Source organism: Vanacampus margaritifer, chromosome 8, assembly GCF_051991255.1.
Source record: "Vanacampus margaritifer isolate UIUO_Vmar chromosome 8, RoL_Vmar_1.0, whole genome shotgun sequence".
Lineage (NCBI taxonomy): Eukaryota > Metazoa > Chordata > Actinopteri > Syngnathiformes > Syngnathidae > Vanacampus > Vanacampus margaritifer.
In genome coordinates, this window is record NC_135439.1 from 22,522,544 (window position 1) to 22,546,123 (window position 23,580).

The window sequence follows — 23,580 nt, forward strand, 5'->3', positions numbered from 1 at the left end:
TGGATTTTTCGTACTCGAGGTACCTGTGGCAGTCAATAAATGCAAAGTAACCATTTAAACTGTTAGTTCCTAACCGAAAAAAGGCCACAAGAGCGGAACCAATACCAGTTTAGATATCCATCGCAAGTACCGATACCATGAAATATGTCTGGTATCGGCCCGATACTGATACCTGATATCGGTACTCACCCATCCCTAATATATATATATATATATATATATATATATATATATATATATATATATATATATATATATATATACGTCTGCCTCACAGTGCAGAAGACGTGAGATCAAGTCCGGGCTTCAGCCTTCCTGGGTGGAGTTTCATTCAGTTACATTCCAAAGACATGAATGGCAGGTTAATTGAACACTCCAAATTGTCCATAGGTGTGATTGTGAACGTGTTTGGCTGTTCGTCTCTGTGTGCCCTGCGATTGGCTGGCAACCAGTTCAGGCTGTACCCCGCCTACTGCCCGAAGCCAGCTGGGATAGGCTCCAGTGCCCCCTGCGACCCTTGTGAGGACAAGCAGTTAAGAAAATGGATGGATGGATGGATGTATATATATATATATATAATTAAATATAATTTATGTATTTATTTATATTTAAATGGTAAATCTTTACCCTCGTGATCACACACTGCCTGCACGTTTATGCTGTGGAACCCTTTCCTGTTGACGTATGCAGGTTCATCTTGACTTAGGGCTTGTATACGAATATGGGTTCAATCAATACACCCGATTACCTTGGGAAAAGTTTGAATAATCCATCTTCAATTTTTCAACGTCGTCGATTGTCAATCGGCCATGAAATACAATTGTTTCGCCTTCTCACCAAGGCATCTGTCACTTCTCTGACAATCCTCGATACGATGCTCTTATCTAAACCAATAGTATCTCCAACAATCTGTAAAAAAACTCCCACTTTCATAGAAACGTAAAGCAACCAAAATTTGCTGCTCAACAGTCAGTGTGTGTCCTCTGTTTGTCGGACGCTGCTATCACCTTCCAGTAAATTGCAAAGATAAACAATTGATGCCCTCCCAAAGCGGTAATCCCCAATGTCAAAATCAAGCCCACGATAAACTTTTTTTCTTGCGCTCAAGGCAGCATTAGCCACGAACGCCATCTAGAGTTAAAGCTACAAATGCCATCTGGAGTTAACCACACTGATAAAAAGTTAGCGGCGGACCTTAAGAGTGCGGCAAGTTAACAGCTGTTAAAGTTAACAGAGTTTTAAACAACAGAATAGCAGTGCCGTTAAAGTTAACGGTTGGTTAAATCTACTTAACCAGTTGTTAAAGAGATAACCGAGTTTTGAACAACTGGGCACTGATTGTGTTTCTTCTTGATACTTATTTTGTACATAACTGTATATTGTATATGTTGTAGATACAAGTGCATGGTTCCTCTTAAAAAAATTACCACATTATAAAATGTTATTCTACATAAAACCTTTTAAGTGTGAAGCATAAGATGCTAATTAATGTTTTATGCAATCCAACAAAGCCACTGAAGTGTCGCTGTTGTAAATAAGGCATGCACCAAAAGGAGCTTAGACTAAATTATTCTTCATTATAAAAGGGTCATGAGATGCCAAGCTAAGCAAACACATTTCAAAGTCCAACAGCTCCCTTGACGACTGGAGTGGCTGCTCAGATTGAACAGGAAGTTAGCGGTAATTTGCCATGGGTTCTGTCCAGTCTCACAACTCCCAGACATTGTGTCGTCCAATTAGAGCGTAGTCTCGTGCTTCCACAACCAATGGGTCACAAAGTTAAAATGGATTCCTGCAGTTGTTGATTGACTTCTCGGTCATCTATTTACTAAAGTCACTCAATTCAAGACATATTTCTGTTTTGATTTAGTAAGGAGTGTGTCCGGATGCTTCACGGATCCTGAGCAGTAAAACATGGATAAATATCTCAACTAAATTTAAGGTTGGTTTTAGGAATTGGTGACAATGTGGTTTGAATAAAAGCAACCTTCTTTTTCTGTGATTGTGTAACTAATTACATTTCAAGCTTTCCTGTTTTGAAAATGAATGTTGTCTTCAACAGGAGAGAGACATTTTAACCCATTTTCATGGCATAATTAATTTGTTCCACTTAATAGCTTGGCAAAGCCTTGATTGTACCATCAACATGCTGTAATACAGCAATCAAATCCACACACAATCAATTACTGGTTGGTCGCCAAAACAATCCTCTCCTTGTCTAAATAAATTACATGGCTGTAGTTGTCACCATGAAGACAAATTTTACTTTGAGGTTTGGTGAAATGCCTTTGTTTTGCGTAGACGACTACTTGGAATTGACTAGATAATTTTTAGGGAAGAGCTTTGACTTGCCAGAACACATATAACATAAGACAGAAGAAGGTGTGTCTGATTCTCAACAGTCATCGAGTTAGAAGTTGTGAATGTAATTTTGTTATACAAAAAGGGCTTTTTTATTTTCATACACCATTCATACAGCAACTTGCAATTTTCCCAACATACACAGGAAGTGGTCTCGCAACGCTGACCAATCCCAAATTGACATGCATGGCTAGCGTGGTGTCTGTTTACCACCTCTTCACATCTTCATCTTCATCCCCCTTTTCCTGTCTTGTTTGTTTGTGTCCCTGATGTTTTTATTTAAGGCATCAAAAGACGTGCCCCCCCCCCACTCCACCCCAGCAACCCACACACTCCCTCCCTTGCGACATCCCTCCTCGAGCCCCCGAGCAGCCAGGATGATTTGTAAACTTCAAAAGACTAAAGAGCCCCAGCCCGGGCTCCTCTGCTCATTTAGGTAATTCAATAAGCCAGAGGGGACAGGAACAACGAGGCACTGCTGCCCCCCCAATACCCTGTGAGCCCCCTCTCTTCCGAATGAAATCTCTGTGGACCGTCTGCAACAAATGTGGACGCTGCGTCCGCCAACTCATGAGCGCAGATGCTCCTCTCCAGTTCTGTGCCTTGACCACAAACACATGTCACATTACTGTCACATCTCAAAATGAGATGATGACTTGCAAAAATGCAGATCTGCTATAGTGGCTAGCCCATCTCTCTGTTTCTGATTCGCAGGAAATGTTTTGCACACATAGCGTGTATAGTGCACCATAGATTCACCCTCCATTAGGTTTGACATCAATCCAGACAGGCCATGTGAAGGAAAATCGACATAATGGCTGATGTGGAGTCTCCAAAGTCAAAAAACCCGAAATTGGTGGAATCAACTAAAATCTTCTGGTAATGCTTCTAAAGTCAAACAAACAATTCCAATCATCAAAAAAAGTTTAAATACATACATTAATTTTAGAAAGCAGATAATACCGTGAAGAGCAGTCAGCTGAAAATGCGATCGCTAGTGACCAAAATGACCTAAGAAGCCAACAGAGGCATATTTTTTCAGAATCACAATCAAATTTGTCATTGCACATGCACAAGTACAGAGCAACAAAATTACACTTAACAGGCTCAAACAAGAAACATAGGGAAAAAGAAAAACAATGACTAAACTGAGAGAGACAGAATGGGAAGGCCTGTGGGTATTCGTTCCGAGAGCTTACATTAAAAATGAGTCAAGGGGGGAAAAAGGGGAGAGAAAAAAAAGTGAAGGCTCTCGTCATGTTTCAATCAGGGAGCATGGTAAAAACCTGGTAAAAAAAATATATATATACAAAATCCTCCAACATTAGCTATATATTATACTTTATGTCATTTGTATTATATTATTATATTATATTATTTATATTGTAATGTATTATATTTAATTTTCAGAAATGTTTCAAATTGATTGCTTCACACTGGATAAAAATATTGATACTTCATTTGTTCATATATACAGTAGCAGGCCAACTTATTTCCATTATTCAATGATATAAATCTAAAGCTCAGAAAAAAAGTCTAACAAAATGAGATCTATGTAACAGAGAAACAAAAATCACACACACGCCACTGCAGGACACGGGACAGCACTTCAACAGAATCAGAAACAATGAACCGACAAAAACGGAAAGATACCACAAGGAAACAGACGAGACGAGGAACACCTGGACAAGACACTGATTGGAAGGGTTGACGAGCACAGGTGAAAACAAAAACACTACTGTACACAGTATTGTTTACGCACTCACCAATCAAAACAATATGAATATGAATGCATTATGTATTGTATGTGTCCATTGAAATCACTTCTAGTGCAAAGAATGATCAGCTGTTTGGTGAAGTCAAAAGAATAATTAAATGGTCAATGGTCCCCTGCACCCTCATCCCATAGAAAATATTGTGAGATAAACATTTCAATGAAACATGTGGGATTAGCCTTGCTGATTACCTTTCCAATTTGATAACCTTCCAAAAGACACCCAAGGGAATAATTATTTAAAACTGCTTTGCCTTTTTTAAAGTCAGTAGCATAAATTAACCAGACGGGAAAAAAATACTGCATAAAGCTGCAAAATTCATGCCATTAGTTGGTGAAATTACACCAAATACTTGGCAGCATACTGTATGTGTGAGTTTAAAATTTTATATATGAATGCCAATAATGCAACTACTGGATGCATTGTGGTACATATTACACTTTTCTGCAGAAGAGACATCAAATTCATTATCAACCAAAACAGAACTAAAACCCTGTGGCTGCGTTTCTTGATAAGATCAGGCCTACACTGAAAAATTATCAAACGTGATTTTCACCTTTTTCAAGAAATTTCATATTTCAAAACTTCCACAATAAGAAAAACACTGCCATGAAAGTTACTAGGGTTAATGAACACTTGAAAAAAAACATTTTCATTAATGAAAAAAATAAAAAAAATAAAAAAAAGTAAAAAAAAAAAAAAACTAAAATTAACTGACACATTTAAAACTAACTATAACTCTAGCAAAAATGTCATTTGTTTTTGGCTTTGTCAATTAATATCATACATGAGCTTTCAGGGTTCCTTTCAAAAATATTTATTTTGGCATTTCTATACATCCGTGTAGAAGAACAAAGGTCAAACAGTTGTTTGAGAATTGTCATTTACTATATTTAGTAAACCAATGCTTGGTGACTTTTTTTAAAAATCTTGTCCTCAACTAATACTCTATAAATACATTTTTTAAACACTAAAAATCAATACTAAAACAAATAAAAACTGAACTAAAATGACTTTTTTTTTTTTAAATAAATAAATAAAATTATAATTAAATAAAGCAAAAATGACAAACCTGCTCTAAAAACTTATTAAAAGTTTAAAAACAAAAACAAACAAAAAACGTCAAAATGAAATAAAAACCATAATGAAAAATCCGACTACAACCGTGGTCGCCATTCATGCATGTGCTGTGCAAACAGCCCCTGTGTGACCAAAGTTACAAATCCACCATAGCTGGGTCACAACTCGGCGTGATGGTGGCGATAGTGTGGAAGAGGCGGGACCGAAGAGGATGGGTGCACTTAATGATATCCGTCGCCCCCCTGCCCTGCTTGTCGAGACAGACGTGGCGACACAAGTCACCAGTACTACAATGCTCCAACATGCAACAGAAAGGCTGGAGGAGCATAATCTATATCTTTATCAAAACCATGCAGAACCATTGCTGGGCCACTCCCGTCACCCGGCTAATCTGCATCTGATAAAGCACCCTTCCCACCCCCCACTCTTCCTACTTCTCGACATCACACACAGCTAATAAAGGCCCACAGAATCGGTTAAAAGGCTGCTTTCACTGGCACCACAGTCCTGACCTTGCGTGACTTGTTACAAGTCATGTTAAAAGATAAATCACTAACCAAGCCTCCAGTTTGTGATGCAGATATTGCCAACAAAGCATCCAAAGACAATAGTGCACAATACAGTACTTAATGGCCGAAATAAGCAGTTCCTCATCGCAGTTTGTGGGTCAAAATGTATATTTAATGCACAATAAATAGCAAAAATGAGAATCAAACGCCAAGACAACCGTCAAAAGAAAGTAGTAGAAGAACCAAGAGACGGTTGCACATCACCTACCGCAGGTAGTCGGAGATTGAGGGACGCTCTGTGCTACTTACGCAGAAGCAGCTAGCAACAGCTTTGGCTGGCTACTAGTACGCCTAAACACGTTGCAGTGTTGTTTCTAAGACGAATAAGCTACATTTCGGACAAGTGTCTACTATACACAGAGAAGCCGTGCTAAATGCTAAACTAAGCTGCGATTGAGACAGCTAGTGAGTTTAACACCGCAATTGAGTGCTCGGAGGATAAATTACACTTTTCACAGACATTTAGCTGGAATCACATTAAAGCGGAGAACATCCTACTTTGAACAGCAGAATAGCAGGCAAATTAATAAGTATCTGGCTTCTGGAGAGAAAAATCTTACACGCTAAACTGAAACAGACAAGGAAATTAATTAACTACCATTAGAGTATATGTCAGGCACAAGGAGTGGCCTATAATGTTAAATGTACATTCAAATCGTATGAATTATTTATAATTTATGATTAATGTCATTTATTTGTCTTCACCGGTGCCGCCGCTACCCTTTTGGGTGCCCTAAGCTTAAAAGTGTGATAGTGCCCCCAAATTTTTTTTTATTTTATTTGTGGGGTGGTGGGCATTTCTCATGCAACAATAATAGTTTGCATGGCTTGAAGACCCAACCCCAATCTTTTGTCGCGCCACAGACTGGTTCAAACAAGTTTTCGCAGACCAGCAATCATTCGCAATTCACACAAGTTGGGGTGATCAAAAGATGACACGATTGATTGCTGCTTTGGTCTGGTGCACAGCTACACAACTAAACCGCTAATGTGCATGCTTTCCACATGTTGCCCCACTAGCTTGTTCTAATGATTCAACAAGATTGTTGTGTTAACTGTTTTTGAGCACTTACCTTGTACTTCACGAGATACCACTTGTCGAAACGGTTTCATCTTGGAAAATGACGCCAAGTCATGGCTTGTGTAGCTGCGCGTTGGGTCATTGTTTACTTCTTGTTTCTTTTACGTTCTGTTTACATCTTCAACTTGCCAATCGCAGCAGAGAAGGAAAACCTGCTCTGATTGACTGATGTCACGCACATTTCCATCGTATCTGATCACTCGCTGATGCTCCCAGCTCCATGTCATTGTGATATCACAATTCTTAATCATGTAGCACGGAGCCCTATTTATATTGCCATTTGGAAAGTAATCGACAGAGTGTGGGATAGTTTGAGGCTAAAGTGTATGCTTCGGAAAAAAATGTGAGCTTTATGAGAAATTTAGGTTGCCATGTGGCTGTTCTGATTTTGATGCATCTATGACAGAGATTTTTGACCTGGGAAATAAATGCTAAAATATTCCAAGTACCCCCTGCAATGTACTCACGTAGTATTTATTTCTGTTTGATACATTGAATGAGTTTTTTTTCTATGTATGTTTGAAATTTCCAACTGTGTGAGTAGTCATTGTTTATGTAACTGACAATCACAATACATGGATTCTTCATGTCTTTAAATGAAAACAAACGTAGTAATGACACATCCAATGCATGCGCGACGACTGATACAATCCCCCCCAGCACGAGTGCTCACAGATGCAACATGTCAAGTGCATGCGTGCGCCGTGCCCACAGGCAAATGGGGCCCACACGGACGATGGTGCCCTACGCACTATGCATACTCTGTGTATAGGGTGCGGCGGCCCTGGTCTTCACAATAGAGTCTTGAGTTTTGACTAATTTGACTTAAAAGGTCTGAACAATAAATGTAATAAAGTTTTTTTTGTTTTTTATCAATTTAGCTTTGCTTCCAGACAAGATTTTTTTTTGCTGCTATACACAATGTGAATTGAACAATTAAAAACGGTTGATTCTATTTAAAAAAAATATTTAAAATATTATTATTATTATTTTTTTATTATTTTTATTATTATTATTGTTTACTAAAACATTTGCTTCAGTTCCCTGGGACTAACCTGCAATAAATAAATAAACAAACAAATAAATAAAAGGCTCCACAAAGTTAGAAAGTTGCTCCTCAAATCACATAAGTGATTCTCAAAACTGCTCCGTAAAGAAATATCACATATATTTCGAGGCTTGCTACTTAAAACAGTGCAAGTATTTGTAAATGTGTGCTTATCACAGTGAAAGTGTTGGAAAAGCAGCTGGTTGCTCTGGCTCCTCTGGTCTGCAGTGGCCCACCCCAAATGAGTGCAGTATATGGCCCATTTTATCTCTTTGCTGTCAACCATGACCGCAACAGCACCAGATAATCATCTGGGGAGGGAGGGGGAAAAAAAGAGCAAAAACTATTTAATTGTGATTTTTTTTTTCACACAGTTGAGCAAAATGATGCAATTGCTGACCCTCTTCCGCAGGACGGAAACACTGACTAATTACCTCAGCATTAATGTTAGCAGCTCATCACGGCCTGTTGGCGCTGTCCGCACGGCCATGCTGCCTGCTCTCACCAAAGCACGTGATTTACTCTGAAGGGAAAACAACTCAGGGAGTCCAAACTTATTTGGATTTTGCAGTTCAAATATTTGGAGTTTCTTTGCACGGCTGCCACCAAGCAGTACTGGCAGGGCAACAGGGTTCTGTAATTGGTTTAATTGTCAGTGATTACTCCACTGTTTTTGTGTACACTGGGTACAGACCCCAATCGGGGAGGAGACGGGATCTGGGTTAATGATGTGTTTCCATCTTAATTAACGCTGTGGTCCGCTCTGCTTAAAGCTCAGGCGGACAGACACATGTAGGAGTAATTTGCAGGAGACTGACACAGTTGGACGCGGAGGGTGGCCGTCTAACACAACATGAAATGAGTGAAAGGAGACTTAATTTGTACAACTGTAGGGAAATTGGACATGAGGTATTACCGGTGGATTCGTTAATGTTTCAGCACAATACTACAAGCGCTGTAACCTTGAAACTAGGGCTTGCATCTCGGTTGTGTCGACCACAAAAATTGTTCAACACAAAAATGCTTGCCTTTAAACTTTTTTTCGGAATTTAAAAAACATTTGTGGCACATGGAATGGAGCGAATGTTTGGCCACTTTTGTTGTTTCTACACGGACATTTGTTGCTGACGAACGCACACTTCCAGCAGCAAAGCTACACTGAGATGATGCCTTGGGTTTGTGGTCACTTTTGACTGACAACAAAGTAATGTTTTAAAGTGAATTAAAAGTGAACAGACTTAATCTTCATCACAGAACACCCCATCAGTACTTTCAGGAGCCAAGCATCTTCCACTGAATTGTCGTGACCGCTTGGTGTGTGTTAAAGCCTCTCTAGCTAACTTAGCTTAGCATAGCTCGCTGCCTGTGACTAAGCGCAGAGCAGTGATGAGCTGCTTGAGCTGGCAAGATAGACAGCACCATAACAGCAGCAATGGCTTATAAGAAAATTTATATGAAAACATTGTTCACTTTTAAGTGAAAACAGTGTTAATATACATCAACTTAAACATTTCATTCTTTAGTATTTGTAAATACGTGCTTATCACAGACAAACATTTTACAGAGAGAGAAAAAAAAAGTTCAAAAGTGTTTATTTGGAGCCTGTAAATGTCCTGTTTGGTTGACGATTTCCTTTTTCGGCTTCTGATTGGCGTTGGGGGATTTGGGTTTTTAAAGAGGAGGAGGAATTTTAAAAAAATTATCAAGGAGAGTGGGGGGTGGGGTTTAAACCCACAAAACTGCCAAGTTGTGCCAAGGCCAAACTGGATTTTAATGTTTCCCTAGACTCGGGTGCATAGTTTGGATCATTGAGAAGGAGAAAATGGGGTCACACTGTAATGATAAACGAAGACGTTATTTGAAAGCACAAAAAAAATATTAGCCAACACATTATAAGGGTTACACAATTTTATTCAAAGCTGTCAAGGTGGTGGTGTTATTCTTGTGCGGTGCTACTGTCCACTTAGCTGCTGCAAAAAATGAATTTAACCATTGCGGGACTCATAAAGGCTATTTTATTCTATTTTAAAAGAGCTGTCTAACTGTTCTCGTCATAGTTACACCATGATAAATCTAAAAACATGTCTCTTTTACACTCTATGTTTCATCCAGCTGTCCCACCACCCCTGTCTCCTCTCTCCACCCTGGTCTCCACAGTGAGTGGGTTACTCTACTGTTTACAATATTTCAAATTCCCTCTCAAGTGTTTGGCTTGGCAGGTGGTGCAGCCTTTTCCTTAGCAATTACAGGCTTGCAGGCGTTCTCAAATGGGGCTTTTGAAGAAATAACACTTTTCTCCCTCAGCTCAAGGGGAAAAAACGAGACATTTGGCCCACAGCTCACACAGTCAATCACACGGGACGAGTTCAAGCTCTGTCTGACGCACTTGGCTGCTAAAATAGTCCCGTAACTTGTAACGTTGCGTAACTGTGTATGTGTGAATGCTTGTGTGTGTCTGTCTGTCTGTGTGTCAGTGAAGGCGGACACACACTTATTATGCAGTCAATCAACATTTTACTGTGTAATTCCACTGTAATGGAAAAATGTAAGCACCTTAAAATTATTAAGCAGAATAAACTAATCAGCCATAAAGGAGTTAGTGCAAAATAGCTTACATTAAATATTATACAGAATGTACAAACATATATATATATATATACTTTGTAAATACTAATTATGTTAGAGGTAAACACAACTGAGGAAGTTAAGTGAAATAAATACAATCTAAGTATTTAGAGTATATACATTAACATATCACAGTAAATACATGAATGTTGTGTATACTGGTAATGATGTCCAGAAAAACAGACACAAACTGAAAGGGGGTTGTGGGGGGAATTTTCAACATGGAATTTTACTTTTTCAATTATTAAAAAAAATGACAGAATAATTTAACTATTACAAATATTGTTTCCTCACAAAAAATAGCATTATTCTCTTTACACCACAACTGTTTTCTTGTATTGTTAGTGTAATATTTAAGGATAGGCGAGAACCAAGACCAGGTATTGGTATCAGGCTGATACCTGGCCTTGCGGCTGTTATATGATTAGCAACTAAAAATGCGAATAGAAACATTGCCATTACTTAAAAGTACATTCAGTGATCCCTAGCGCCATCTATTGGTGAACTAATAATTTATTCATTTTAAAAACCAACTGTTTATGTCAATAGTATGCAAAAGAAATTAGAATATGTTGGATCGCATAAAGATATATATTTTTAATATAGGTCTAGTAGACATGGCTGTAATCTCACCTTAGAGGTGCCATGTTTCACCGTTACGGATGCCCAAAGGACAACTTTGCCAATGTAGTTAGCCCGGGTGGTGCTTGCATCGAGTGTCGGACCCAATCGGTCGACCACCGCTTACCTTCCACAGCTGGGGTCTGCAGGTGGTAGTCACTAATTCTTGTGATTTGGGCGCTCGTCGCTTGTCAACTTCTGCTTTGCTCTCGCAAGCTTTTACTAGCTGTTTTTTTTACTAGCTCTTCCCGCTAGCCGCTTTTGTTAGCCACTCCAGCCTATGGCTCCGACTAACTCCCGCTAGCCGTTCTTGTTAGCTGCTCTGGCTAAATCCGGCTCGATGGGCTTCACAGCGGCTACCAAGTCACCGTTGTTGCCGAGATGCTTGTTTGCTCATGCAAATAAGAATTGGTGGTAGGCTTGCAAATTACGTTTTTTTCTGAGCCACCGTGGTGTGTATGCTCCTGCGTGCTTCTAATTGATATTCTTTGACCACTAGAGGGCGCTAAGGACCACACACTGTGGCTTTAAGGAAAAATATAAGTCTTGCTTTATAATGATTGGTTATTGTTTTTCTGTAGCGAAATTTTATGTATCAAACGCACAGGTGGTATTGTTACTTGGTATACTCAAGAGTTGAGTACTAACACTGTCTCATAGCTTTGTTTGCATCCACATTCCAAACATGCATGTTAGGTTAATTGCAGACTCCAATTGCCAAGGTGCAAAGTGAGTGTGAACGGTTATTTAAACTCTGCGAATGACTAGTCACCTCTAGGGTGGAGCACACTTCTCGCCCTGGGATAGACTACAAGTCATACGTGACCCTGAACAGGTTGAGAAAGTGGATGGATAGGATAATTCAGGGTCTGCCATCCAAATGAATAAATGACCAATTGTTTGCAAAGCAAATAGTAAAGTGACAACCCGATCATATGACTGTCATCCAGATAACTCTACCACCTGGGGACACAAAGTCATTTTCTAATTGCATGAACAATCAACAGAAAATTCAAACCGGTCCTGGTTTGTATCAGTAAGAAGAGAACTCGAATGATTCATGTCCTGTTATCAGGAAAGAGAAGGAAATTACAAAATGAGATCAGCCCTTTTAACAATTTCAATTGATAAAGCAGGTTGAAGCTCATGTGAGTAGGACGAAAGTGTAGATCGTGCAAAAACATTTAAACATTGCGCCGCCCCTGTCAGACTTATAAGCAGTACGCTATTCTGGTCATCGGCATCAACATAATTGCACAATTACTCAGCTAAATGTTCTCTCTGAAGATTATTTGATGTCGGGTTCAGATGAAAGGCACAATAACATCAACATTAGTTGGACTTGTATTGTCAGGGGCAGAGAGAGGTGGGGGTGGGGGAGTGCTTGAGTTCCTTAGCCTCAGGCTAAGAATGGCCCCTCCCTCCGGTCTTCCACCCACACAAGGGAGTTAAAAATCCCATTTACTCTGACTGGAGCCAGGAGTTGGCTTGAAAAGGCCGCGGACAAAAAGCAATTTTCCACGGAACAAAACCATTACAATGGTTCCTCTTTGATCTGGGCCCCCCTCCCGCTCCACTCCTACCAGTGCCAATTGAACTTTGTCACCATGCAACTGTCATCTGCGGAGGGAAAGGCCTCCTCCGCTGAATGAAGCGGTCCACAGCAATTTAGCCCAGACAGCACTTTGAAGTGCCAGGGAGAAGTCCAACTCCGGTCCACGGTCTGCGCTCCTTTGAGTGCTCCGACTCTCCCTTTCCACTTTCTTTCATTCTCCTGCCAATTGCTAATATCCAGCACGGACAGTCCCGCGGGGCAGCGAGAGATGAGCCAATGGCATTAAAGATCCAGCACCTTTGCATTCTCCCCTCTCTGACTCCCTCCCTCCTTGCCTTCTAAGTAACAGAGGCATGCAGCGCTGGCATGTGGATAATCAGCCATGGGGCCCCTGCGACATCAAAAGCTTGGAGAGCCCCTAAGAATACAAATGTGAGGCCTAATGGTACACTTCATTAATGTCCTCCCCATCAAAGGCCACTTTACTGACTTGGGAGATTGACTAATTTACACATTGTGGGAAATTGCTCCCAGCCATGCGTAAAACTGCCAAGCATTTATATAGAGAGAGTCAGAGAGAGGTGGGAGGAGGAAAGTGGACGGGAAAGCCTCTGTTCTCCTCTGGAGGAGCTTGGACTGTGTCAAGTGGCTCCAGGCCAAGTCACACATGTATCGATATACACCAACAAACTGTATCGTATGGTGTGTATTTGTGTTCCTCATCAATACGCTCATTTAACCTTATTAGTTGTGTGCTACTTTACTTTATGAGTGAGATGAAAAGATAGCAACCACAGTTCACTATATCAAGTGCAATAAAAAACAGTATTAATCCATTCATCCATTTTCCAATTTGGCTTATTTTCATTAGGGTCAAAGGTGAGCTGTACCAAGAAGTGTATTTTGGGCAAGAAGCGGCGTTCACCCTACACTGGGCGCCAGCCAATCATAGAACACAGTATGTATTTACATTTACATACTTTGAGTAGCGCGGCATGGTGGCTGACTGGTTAGTACGTCCGCCTCCCAGTGCAGAGGACGTGAGATCAAGTCCGGGCTTCGGCCTTCCTTGGTGGAGTTTGAATATTCTCCACGTGCTTGTGTGGGTTTTCTCCAGGTACTCCGGTTTCCTCCCACATTCCAAAGACATGCATGGCAGGTTAATTGGACACTCAAAATTGTCCACAGGTGTGATTGTGAGTGTGGATGTTTTTTGGTCTCTGTGTGCCCTGCGATTGGCTGGCAACCAGTTCAGGGTGTACCCCGCCTACTGCCCAAAATCCCGCCCCCACGACCCGCCAACCTTGTGAGGACATTTTAATTTTTGCGATGGAATTAAAGTCACCATTATGAGTTGTCAACATTTTTTTATTAATTAATGAATTAATCTTCGTTGCACATTCTGTGCTGTCGAAAAAGTGTTATCTAGCTTTAAAATCACTACCAGTATGTCAAATTAAAAATAAACAAAAAATATATATGGATGGCAGCACATTGAAGCTTAAAGAGAAACCCGCAAGGTTATGTGACTGCATGAGGTCCTCAAATCATTCTATTTATAATCAATGTACATTATAAATGTTAAGTTTGCCATGACAATAGTAACATTAATATATCATTAATATGTCAGGCCTAAACAGACTGCCTTAAAAAAATATGTATTTATGCTAAGTGGAGTTGAATTTTTTATTTTTTATTTTTAAAAAGTAACCATTTACGTTAACTCATGTTCTTAAAAAAAAAAAGTTACTTAAGCGGGGTTGTTGGCATCTCTTGAATGTAACTAATAAAGTAATTTGGCTTAATTACTTTTAAAATCAAGCAATCAGTAACTTAACGAAATTACTTTCAAAAGTCAAATAAACTGTAACATAACTAAATTACTTGAATGTAACTGTGGCAACACTGTGCACAATATCATCTTTGTTAAAGATACACCGGTATGGTTTTTGTAGGGCCTATACCGATTATTAGTAGTCAAAGATGCCAATAACCGATATTTGGACCCAAATATATGTTTATTGAACAACTTTAAGTGTTCATTAAATATTGGATTTAAAATAAATAAGTCTTAGTCAATAGACATCTTGGTATTAAAAAAATCAAACAAAAAGTTCAGGGGTTTCCCAGGGGCAGTAGCATGTTTTCAAAAGTTAAATAAAAACTTAAGTAAATAGCTCCCTATTGTTTTCTATAGTAAATAAAGTTGAATGAATGAAAATGAATAAAAATTTATTCGGTTCATCAAAATTCAAAATTCAACAACAAAAACTAAAAAACAAATAACAAATTCCATACATAAATATACAACCGAAAGGGTGTAGGCAGAAGCAAAAGCTTTTCATTTCTGTGCCTACCCATCTAGCACTACAAAATAGAAGAAATCAATAATTGTACATTTTATATAGCACCAAATCAAAACAAGTCGCCACAAGACGCTCCACAGCAAGGTCGAACCTCTCAGCAAGCACAACGGCAACAGTGGTAAGGAAAAACTCCCTACATTTTCAATTGTAGGAAGAAACCTCAGGCAGACCGGGCTCAGAGGATGACCAGGGCCCTGGTCATTCTAACAGCAGTAAAACAATACAGAGTACAATAATGCGGTTTAGAACACAGATCATCCGATAGAAAAATTAAATCATGAACAATAGAAAATATTACCAACCATTCAACACACATCAACTTCATTATGCTGCTAAATAAATCTGTGATTATTTTTCCATAGTATAGCTTATTATCATACCATCCTTTCAAAGTTTTTTCATCATACTTAATGACCTACAGTTGTTCCACAGATTGACACCTTTTACTGACACACAGTGACTTTTAACAGTTGTAGCATTTTTGTTTTTTCAAATAGTAGTAGTAGTAGTAGTAGTTGTTGTTTTCCAAAATTTCAAAATATTTCAAGTACTCTATTCGAATTTTACCAATCTTAGTTTTAACTTAAAACAAAAACAGAAGGTGCAGGGCCAGCAGCATCTCTGAAAAAGTAAACAATTAGTCCCCTGAAGTTAACACTTTTTTTTTTTTTAATGGATCTATTATCTAGCTTATGATTCTTCAAATTGGCCGATGCCGATATTTGTCAAAATGCTTGATATCGGCTGGGCCGATAATCAGCCCCTTGGTCTATCCCTAGTCTTTGTAGACTTACAACAAAAAATACCCCCCCCCCCCCCCCACACACACACACACACACACACACACACAAAGTAAACTACTGTACAAGACTAAATAAAACCAAATTCATCAGTCCATTTATTTTTGGTCAGTTTCCAAATGGATGAATCCAAGAAGCATTCCACTTCCAGTTGGCTGTTGGCCTTGAGCTTCATTACATTAACCACACCACTATCTCTATTTATTATTTTTGGTAGCATTGCTGATTGCAGCTGTGATAGGCTCCAGCTCATCCGTGACCCTAATAAGGTCAAACACTATAGAAAATGGATGGATGGATATTTGTTGAAACAATAGATAATGGCTAATAAATATTTTCCAAAAAAGCTTTTGCTCAATTAAAAAAAAGAAAATAATTTTTTTTGTGGATTATGATATTTTTAGGGCAAAGCAGATGATATAGCAGGTGACGCTGTCCGTCTAAAATTCAAATGATGCATTAGTCAAAACACCAACTTCAAGGCTTGGACACCAATAGGCAATATCACGGTAGCATCAACGTCTCCAAATAGACTTTAAGCTTTATTCCCATGAGTGTGAACCAGCCAGAGGCAGAACTAATTAGTCCAATTTCACAGGACTGCTTTTTGAGTCATCACAAAAAGACAAAAGCTTGTCATTGTGAAACCTGAAACGTTCACTTTCCCGCTCCTTCACGCACACATCAACTCCAAGCAGACACACTCAGCCAAAGTCATATTGCTGTCATCCGCAGTTATTACGTGCTGCAGGCCACGTGCAGGGCCAGCATAATTTACAACCATGTAAGCCATATTCCTGGTGACGCCATCAAATATGTTTTGTGGCCATCTTACCAGTATGGCTTTCACGGCGTTTGTGTGCGTGGAGTGAGTGAACGCCCGCTTTGGATGGCGACACCTGCGATACTGTGAGAGTCTTTCAGCAGCAAAATTATATGGCTTTAATTTGTCTTGTTGAAACAGCCAAGTTCCGCTCGACTGTAGCATTGAGGAGAATGTTAAATGTGTGTTGAGTGTCTGTATATGCAAGCGTAGCCTTGACATAAGCAAATACAGCGCTTTGGGTGTAACACCTGTTTATGTTGGAGACGGAGCAAACTGACAGATTTTCTAAAGAAGTTTTCAATGTCGGCAGAAACTGGTAATGAAACATTTTTCAGGAAAAAAGTGCTTTGCCGCTGGACTCGGCTTTGCTGGCAAGAAAGGGAAAGCCTAATGTGTCTCCGCTTTGCATAGTTTTGTGGTTGGGCCCAGGCCGCAGTAGCACACACTTCACTCATTGGCTGGTCAACAGAGGCCATTTGAATATCGTGACTAATTCGACCAATTAAACTGTCACAGGCCTGCTGTCAATGGGCCTTTTTTCACAAGTTGCTCATCCATAATGCTCGCCTCTGTTTGCCCATGGGCTTTGACTTTAACTCACTCTATTCACAGTGGAGCAGGATCACAGAGAAGGTAAAAGCATAGTCACAGGCACTAGTGGGCTCATGCCACAGATGAAGGGACTGCGACACAATCGGAACATAAAAAGTCTGTACAAACATTTGAAGACGCTCTTAAATGCTCGTAAATCAAAAGATGGCAGATTAGGTGAAAACTGACAAAAGTTAAATACAAAACTATTGAATGTGATTACAGCATATTGGTACAATATAGTACAGTAGTATTAATTTCACCAGTGAACAGCACCTGACTCTTTAACATCAGGTAGTGAGACTGAACAGAAAGAGAGGAACAGTGTGGCAACAGTACAAAAATACAGTACAATACATGCAAATGTCAAACTAAACTGCACATGAACAAATGTTGCATGCATGTCTAGTGTATACTGTTTATACTGTATGAATTTGATGAGCAGCAAGAATACTCATACATATACCAATACATACTTGTATGTATCAATATGTTTATGTAATGTATAAATCTTTTTAATTAAAAATCAGCAGTTTTAAGCAAAAGCAGTAGAGTGGCATTTAGACATAAACAATACATAAACAGATTAAGGTATCCCAACTACGGCTCTGGGGCCATTTGCGACCCACCTTCCATTTTCTAGTTGTCCTCAGCATATACAAAAAATAACTTTTGACACACATGACTTTTACAACTAAAATAGTAACAACATTTCTCTTTATAATAACTCATGAGCAAACTCATGAAATCACTTTCAGTAGCAAAAAAGTTAATTTTTTCCGCTTTTCTGCTTTCTGAAGTTCTGTAAACATACCACATGCTTTAAAAATTGTCATCTTATTACGGACTGCTCTCGCTTTGCTTCTGATAGTAGAAATCTGCTCAGGGCAGAGGCGGATCTACTCTAGTGGGATACAGGGCTTGACAAATGTTTAAACTAACCTAAAAAAAAAACCCGGTTAAAATAGCTATTATACATAATTGCTTTATTAATTGGTATTAGCATGTTTAATAAAGTCAGAAAATGTAAAAGTGGCCCTTGCATCCTTCAATTTTTTTGTATGCGGCCTTTGAAGGAAAAAGTTTGGACACCCCTAGAATAGATAAAAGTCAACAAAAAGTAGAAATAATAAATAGGGTATGTGTTGCTCTTCTATTGTTTTTGCCTTCACCGTATGAGATTTTTGTGTGTATTTAACATTAATCATACACAGTTTACTTACACAGCATGCTACAAATATAACTGCTATATTGTGTCCCTAGTTCTCTTTTTCTTTTCTTTTTTAATTCTGTAGTATAAAACAATTCTATAAGCCTTCAAAAACAATTATGTACTGGTAGTTGTGACCACAGACTTTGACCTTTAAACTCAAATGATACGGGTTGAGTTTTGTTTTGTCAATCTATTTAGCGTGTAGTCAAACAATATCAACCTCTCACTGATGGTGCTGACTTTCAACTTTTGACCCACGTAGGTAAGTATAGGTGATCCAGATTGTTTACTACTGAGTATACACACTTAATTTAGGCAGAAGTGCAGCTGAGACGGTTTTATCGTGTCAGGGAGGTTGTCAAGTCCAACTTTATTTGCATAATCAGGGATCCAGACTGCCTCTAAATGATGGGAATTACATTTTTCATCTCTTATTTGCAGGTTTGTTTGTTTTATTATTGGAATATTTTTCAGTTGCTGCCAAACTTTTGCTTCACCCTTAAGCCTATTTATTGATAACATAGTGCAAGTCGATTTACAGTGTGTGCGCCTGAATTTTCTCCTAAAATTTCAGGTCAAGGGCAAATGTGCTATAAAATAAAAGTTCATCTGGAGCCCTAATAATAAATCATGTGATGCGTCACACATATAAGGTGCAATGCTTATTTTTCCTCTGCGTGGAAACTCAAATTAGCTTCAAAATATGTGACAACAATTAGCACACGTTAATAGTGACATGAATATGATTAACATTTTTCCACCGTCAAAGAAGAAAAACACAACTTGATGGCTGAAGCATCAGGTGATAAGGCTGCCTGAAGATCAAAACTGTGCTGTGTGGCTTCGTCCCGTTACTGCATCATTACGCCAATTAATCCTGACATTGTTAAAAATGTTCAAATTTTGCCATGCAAATTAGCACAGGTGACTAATGATCATAATGGCTCTGTTGCTTGCTCCCAACGGCTGTGCAATTAAACTGCTTGATTATCCAAAACAATGACGTTACTTCCCCATAAAATTAATATTGCTTGACTGCTGTGGGAAAGTTCAGATGATGAGTCATGTGAACTTGATGACACTCGATGACTCAGCTTTTATAAAACCAGTCCACCCGAGTTGATGCAACGGTTGTGTTGAGACGCAACGCTGTCAGGGGCCCAATGGAGACATTTGGGGGGCCGCTTCGGTGGCGGGGCATCAATAGACGGGACTCAGGTCTCTTGAAGCTCAAAGGGAGAGCTTGAATTCACCTTTTGTCCAGCCCTCAACGAGACGCTGGGGAGGCAGCGGCAATCTAGCCCGCCGATCTGCAAGTGAGGGCGAGCCACACTTGGATTGAAGTAATGCGCTGCTCCTTGTTGAACAAATTCACCATTGTGGCTAGTTAGCCTGATACTATCCACATACCTGCTCTGCTTGGGGGGAATGCATATGAAAAGGCAGCCCGCAGTCTGTGCCAGGACGACGGATGGAGTCGTGAGGAAAAAGGAGGGGCTCCTCTTAATGGGTCACAAATTCACATTGAGAGGAGCCACATCTGCATTTTATCAGCAGGGCCCAGATAGTGTTACAGGGGACGATTGTCTGCAGATTGGCCATTGAGCCTTTTAAAGTGGTAAATTGTTGAGCAAAAGCAGAGTTGCGTGCAGAATGATGTCGTTATAGACTGCCTGCCACTCATGGAAGCTGTCAGGGTAACACCACTGGGGAGGCCAAATGACGTTCAAAGATCTTTGTATTGTTAAATACATGGAGGTTTCCTTATTTGCTTTGTCTGTATGTGTGTGAACTTTTTTTTTTTATGTGTAATGAGAGGTGAGTCTATCATTTAGCAATTCATTTGCGCAGCAACGACCTTGTTTTGGTTTCACAGCCGGACAAAACATCAACATCACTGTTTACATGGAGCAGCAAAAATGACTTAAAATGTTGTGGTGTGCATTATGAATCACTATGTGGAATGTGCACCAATTGTGCTTGCTAATATTTAGCCGGCTAATGAGCATTACTGTGGACGCTGGACCAGAGAGATGAACCCTCACAGGGGTCAGCTTAGTGCTAGCTAGCTGCTACGACAAGACAGACATGATGTGGATAGATTTAAAACTTTATGGGGGGTGTCAAATCATGTCGTGTTGTGTCATACTCATGTCTTTAGCTAATGCTAAATGCTATTTTGGTTGACAGTTCAACAGCGCTAAACAAGGCATTGTATTCACCATTATCCTACCTTTTTTGCTCAGTCCTGGCAGCTATTGGAAGCTGGCTTTGCCGTTTACCTCACACCGGTCCCGCACTGCACTGTAATAAAATATGTTGCTAGAAAGCTTAGCTTGCTTTGACTCCAAGAACGTCAATTTATCGTATAAAACACTCTGACAATTGTGTGATTGACATACGGGACAGGACCTGTGTAACAGTGAGACAAAATAATGGGTTGGCAAACCCGTTGGGACTCGAACCCAAGGCCGGTTTTAGGTTTGATGCATCTGCCTTAGTGTATCGGCCACATACATTCTTGGTACACGGCAATATGTTTAAAAATAATAATGATTAAACCGTGAATATGAGACTTAAATAAAGCACTATATAAGTGCAGCAATTGGATTTTTCATTTTTTAGACTATTTTGAATGGATTTGGGATTTGGTGTGTTAAATGTGAAACAAATCTGCATTTGGCGTATGAGTCCAGGCACTTGTCAGGACTTTTCTAAACTGAGGAACCCCTGAACCCAGGTACGCCGCCTGTGTATGTAAAATGTGAATACAGTACACTGTAAAGACTATGGACTTCATTATAAACAAAAACACTACTACGGTGCTATGGTCCAGCATTACTTTTTTGACCCACATGAGCAGGTTGTCCATTTTAGAATGTGTTTTTCACTGTTTTCTGGGAAAATAAAAAAAAATTCAAAAGTGTTGCCTTTTTTGTTTAAATGCCATCATGTGAATGAGTCTTCATTTCAAAACAGTCTAGTGTAAACAGCTCCATGGAGAAATGTCCCCTATTTTATTTACTTGAAAACATCAAAAGTACCATTTCTAATTTAGCAGAAAGCCGTTATCTGAGCAGGCTGGGCCTCTTCCCATGCTTGACCCACAACATCCTCTGACACATCTTCTCCACGGGGAGCTGTGGACGTGGGGGCCAGCGCGGTCTGACAGCGAAACAAGTCCCGAGGGGCATGAGAGTCCCCGTCGAGACCCCTTGTCTCTGCCCTCTACTTCATTACCATCTCCCCCCTCCACGGTCTCCGCTTTCATCTGCGGTCTGCTGCTGGCTCCACGTCGCTCGCATCCGGGAATATGGGGGGGAAACGGCTGGGAGACTACAAACAGATATGGGAATCGGCAGAATAAACACTATAACGAGATGGGGATTTCATAGCACTTTTATAGACTCTCGATTACTGTAATGGTTGATTCAAATGTAAAGACGATACAAAAGTAGTTGGATGATTGCTAAATCATCATGTTGTGAGTTCACAGGGGAATGCTCAAGAAGTGGTACAATTCGCAATCCAACCAAACTTGGAAATGACTTCTCTGAAGGCACCCTAGAATTCAAACTGCCATTTGTGCATTAAGTCACGCAAGACTGATCTTGTTCAGAGAACATCAAAGGCTTGAGAGTGTCTGTTCGTCATTTTTCTTCATAATTTTTCCACACAGCATTTAGTCCTTAAAAAAAGCACATGACTCAAAATTCCTTTCCCGTCATTCTATTAGGCAGTATGTATGAACATGAAAAGTGCAAATATATATTATTTTGTTTTATTTTGAACATGTATAAAATATGAAATGAGAAAAGAAAGAAAGAAAATAAACAATTCAACAAACATACAAATAAAACTAAGCATTAAATGAAGGTAAGAAGAGACAAAGTAAGACAGTAGTCAACCCAGTCATCAGTAATCATTTTGGCTTGCATGTACCCCTTTAGCGTAAACATGCATATTTATATGAACGTGGCAACATTTAAGATGTTAAATATAATCCAAAATATTACAAGTTCCGTTATAATAGTTTTAGACTATGGTTATAATATTTATATCCATGTGCAATTTAATTTCCGTGACAATCGGTCAAGTTTTTTGTTTTTGCATTAGACAACGTAATATTTTTTTCTCTCTGAGGCAATTAGGAGGGGCAACCTTACAGCATGACTAAAATTGTAAAAATTCTTTCAAGTTTTTCTATAATATTTCAGCTCATTTTTAGCACATGTCTACGCATATCCACGTAAATTTGGTGTGTTAGTGAGAATCTATCACGGTTTTTGCATACAATGTAAATTACATGGGTCACTTGAACTTCCACAATAAATATATATTTTTTCCCTTTCTCGAAGGGAAAATATGAAACCTGAGATGGTTAGGAGTGCCATCTAAATTATATTTTAACATTTTATTATAAACAGTGGACAATCACGAGTTAAGAATGTTAAAAAGGCACTTATGATACAGCAAAGACCCAGTTTGATTCCAGAATAGATTTTTTCGATATAAATTATTTACTACATCGCAAATATTTTTTACTATATTAGAAATATTATTTACTATATTGGAAATATTTTCAAAAAGGGGACATCATAATTTGACAACTTGTGTTTTAAATTGCATTTACCTTTGTTTTAGTGGTGGCACTGTTTCATAATCACCGAAAGGGACCATAGTAAACATCCAGACAATCCATAATTCATGGAAGCTCTATTAGTGTAAAATGGTGCTCTTCATTTTATCTTAATTATGTGATTATACTCACCAATTTAGAGTCTAATGGTGTGCATAAAAAGACAGCGGAATAAACAAATTAGATCAGATGGACGTGATAGGGCACACAAACTCATACATGCACATTTCTCAGAAGTCCAATGTATTCTCTGAAGATGGATTTCAGAGTCAAAACAGTAATTTGTCGTCAAGAAAATCTCATTCTTGTCCAGTAAAATAACACGTAGGAGGCATTTTCCAGCACAAAACAATCGTTTCTTTTTTCAGATATATGTTGACAGTCAAAAATGTTGTTGGCCAGAGATATGAAACCAATTCAGCCGTTTCAT